This window comes from Panthera uncia, chromosome B4, assembly GCF_023721935.1.
Source record: "Panthera uncia isolate 11264 chromosome B4, Puncia_PCG_1.0, whole genome shotgun sequence".
NCBI classification, from domain to species: Eukaryota; Metazoa; Chordata; class Mammalia; order Carnivora; family Felidae; genus Panthera; species Panthera uncia.
In genome coordinates, this window is record NC_064809.1 from 89,993,070 (window position 1) to 89,997,106 (window position 4,037).

The window sequence follows — 4,037 nt, forward strand, 5'->3', positions numbered from 1 at the left end:
GATTCCTAAAGAAGAAGAGAGGTAAAAGGGTAAAAAACTTATATGAAACAATACAATCTGACCACCTCCTTAACTTGAGAAGGAAACAAACATCCAGTTTCAGCATATACAGAGAGCCCCAAATAAGACAAATGCAAGGATGTCCACACCAATACTCATAATAATTAAAATGGCAAAAATTAAAGATAAAGAGAAACTTAAAAGCAGCAAGAGAAAAGCAAATTGTTACATACAAGGGTAACACTGTAAGGCCGTCAGATGATTTTTCAGTAGAAACTTTGCAGGCCAGGAGGAGAGGCAGACTAGGCAGACCAGAGTGACTGCAAGCACTAGCCAGAGAGGCGGTGGCAGAGATGGGGGCCTCCTGGCTCAGCCCACCATTGGAGAGGGCCTCCAGTGTGCTGGCCCCTCCCTGAGCCTGCCCTGGGCTGGTGTGCATTGGTCATTGAAGCCCAAGCTGCCTCCAATATGGTCTGTTCTTGAAATCATGAATCCTGTTTATAGTCCTGGTTCTTTTGGGGTTCCCTATGCAAATGTCAAAGCAATTATTATCCAGTTGATTTCCCCATGGGCTATGGAGCCACAGCTCCTGCCTACTCTCAACATGTGCCCTGGAGTGAATCCTACCTTCCAAATAGGTTACATTCCTAACACCCCTTACAAAGCATCCTGTTCCCCCACCAGCATGACAGTGCCACCATATTCCTGCTCCCCCAACACCTACCAGACCACTGTGTACCCCATGTGGAAGCACTTATCCCCAGCAGAGTCCCTGTGTACAGCAAGGCCATGTACCACACACAGCCACTGTATGCAGGACCCCCTCACATCATCCACCACACCATGGTGGTACAGCCCAATGACATGTTAGTGACAGTGTACCCTGTTCCCATCTCTCCACTTAGGGGCACCAGTGTTACTATAGGCATGGTGGCTGGAACCACTATGGCCATGTCAGCAGGTATCCTGCTGACCGCCCACTCCCCAACTCCTATTGCCCCCACCCAGTCACTGTGCTTACATATTGGGCTCCAAGAATGCCCACCTACAGCTAAGTTCTCCCTCAGTGGTGATCACCCTGCAAATGTTCAAGGATGGAGCTATGCAGTCACATCGAGGAGGTTTCACAGCAGGTGCTGCAGACCTACTGCCTCAAACCTGGACTTTCTTCTTCATGGTTTTGACATTTTAGCTAAATGCTACTATGGCCTGGCCCTGCAAGTCCCAGCACCATTAGTCACCAACTAACTCTGTGTGTTGGTCTTAAAGCAAATCCTGCCTTGTGGTCTCCTGGCAATTTTTTAGATAAGTGTAATGATAAAAAGGGAATATTAATCTATTCTGATTCATATATAGTTGAATGCACTTGGAAAACCCGGAAGACTCCACCAAAATCCACTAAAAAACTGCTAGAACTGATCCATGAATTCAACAAAGTCGCAGAATATAAAATCAACGTACAGAAATTGTTTGCATTTCTCTACACCAATAATGAGGCAGCAGAGCAGAAAGAGAAATCAAGGAATCGATCCCATTTCCACTGACACTGAAAACCATAAAATACCTAGGAATAAACCTTACCAAAGAGGTAAAAGATCTATATGCTGAAAACTATAGAAAACTTATGAAAGAAATGAAGAAGACACACACAAAAAAATGGAAAAACATCCCATGCTCATGGACTGGAAGAACAAATATTGTTAAAATGTCGATACTACCCAAAGCAATCTACATGTTCAACGCAATCCCTATCAAAATAACACCAGCATTCTTCACAGAGCTCAAACAAACAATCCTAAAATTTGTATGGAAACAGAAAAGACCCTGAATAGCAAAGTAATATTGAAAAAGAAAACCAAAGCTGGAGGCATCATATTTCCAGACTCCAAGCTGTATTACAAAGCTGTAATCATCAAGACAGTATGGTATTGGCACCAAAAAAAAAAAAAAAAAAAAAAAAAAAGACACATAGATCAGTGAAATAGAATAGAGAACCCATAAATGGAGCCACAAATGTATGGCCAACTAATCTTTGACAAAGCAGAAAAGAATATCCAGTGGAATAAAGACAGTCTCTTCAGAAATGGTGTTGGGAAAACTGGACAGCAACATGCAGAAGAATGAACTTGGACCACTTTCTTACACCATACACAAAAATAAACTCAAAATGAATAAAAGGCCTAAACATAAGACAGGAAGCAATCAAAACCCTAGAGGACAAAACAGGCAACAACCTCTTGGACTTCAGCTGTAGCAACTTCTTACCTGACAGGTCTCCAGAGGCAGGGGAAACAAAAGCAAAAATGAATTATTGGGACCTCCTCAAGATAAAAAGCAAAGGAATCAACAAAACTAAAAGGCAACTGATGGAATGGGAGATGTTTGCAAATGACAGATAAAGGGTTAGTATCCAAAATCTATAAATAACTTAGCAAACTCAACATCAAAAAAACAAATAATCCAGTGAAAAAATGGGCAAAAGACATGAATAGACATTTTTACAAAGAAGACATCCAGATGGTTAAGACACACATGAAAAGATGCTCAATATCACTCATCATTAGGGAAATACAAGTCAAAACCACAAGGAGATACAACCTCACACCTGTCAGAATGGCTAAAATTAACAACTCAGGAAACAACAGATGTTGGTGAGGAGGCAGAGAAAGAGGAACCCTTTTGCACTGCTTGTGGGAATGCAAACTGGTGCAACCGCTCTGAAAAACAGTACGGAGTTTCCTCAAAAAATTAAAAATAGAACTACCCTACAACCCAGTAATTGCACAACTAGGAATTATCCAAAGGATACGAAAATGTGGATTTGAAGGGGCACATGCACCCCAGTGTTTATAGCAGCACTATTGACAATAGCCAAAGCATGGAAAGAGACCAAATGTCAATCGACAATGAATAAAGATGTGGTGTGTGTCTATACACACACACACACACACACACACACACACACACACACACTAAACGGATTACTTGGCGATCAAAAAGAATGAAATCTTGCCATTTGCAACAATGGAGATGGAACAAGAGTGTATTATGTTAAGCAAAAGAAGTCAGTCAAAGAAAGACAAATATGATAAATTCCACATATGAGTGAAATAATAAGAAACAAAATAGATGAACATAGGGGAAGGGAAGCAAAAATAAGATAAAAACAGAGAGGGAGACAAACCATAAAAGACTCTTAAATACAGAGAACAAACTCAGAGTTGCTGGAGGGATGTTGGGTATGGGGATGAGCTAAATGGGTGATGGGCATTAAGGGGGCACTTGCTGGGATGAGCACTGGGTGTTATATGTAAGTGATGAATCACTAAATTCTATTCCTGAGATCATTATTACACTATACATTAACTAACTTGGATTAATTAAAAAAGTGGCTCGGTTGAGTGTCTGACTTCAGCTCAGGTCATGATCTCACACGCCATGAGTTTGAGCCCCATGTCGGGCTCTGTGCTGACAGCTCAGAGCCTGGAGCCCGCTTCAGATTCTGTGTCTCCCTCTCTCTTCCCGTCCCCTGCTCATTCTCTGTCTCTCTCTGTCTCAAAAATAAATAAAAACATTTAAAAAAAAGTTTAAAAGAAAAAAAAGCTAAAAAAATCTCCGTAGAAATAAAGCTTGATCAATCTACCTGTAGTGACTAGTGAAAAATCATCATATGCAAAACCCAAAGGAGTGGAAAACATTTTACAACCTGTATCACCAATGCACTGTTGTAATGTACGCAGTCTTAAAGTTATGTGTTAATGTGAAAAAAAAAAAAAAAAAGAACTTTGCAGGCCAGAAGTGAGTGGCACAATATATTCTTTTTTTAAAGTTTATTTATTTTGAGAGAGAAAGAGAAAGACAGGCAGAGAGAGAGGGAGACAGAGAAGCCCAAGCAGGATCCACACTATCAAGGCAGAGACTGACGTGGGGCTCAAGCCCACGAACCGTGAGATTTTGACCTGGACCACGATCAAAAGTTGGACACTCAAATGCCCAAGCCACCTTGGTGTCCCAGCATGATGTATTCTAAGTGCTGA

At 41.3% G+C, this 4,037-nt stretch overlaps 1 pseudogene; it reads left to right on the plus strand.

Annotated features, from left to right (window-relative positions):
- The first annotated feature begins 487 nt into the window (after positions 1-487).
- Positions 488-1,073, plus strand: LOC125920279 (myelin-associated neurite-outgrowth inhibitor-like; annotated as a pseudogene).
- Positions 1,074-4,037: the final 2,964 nt, after the last annotated feature.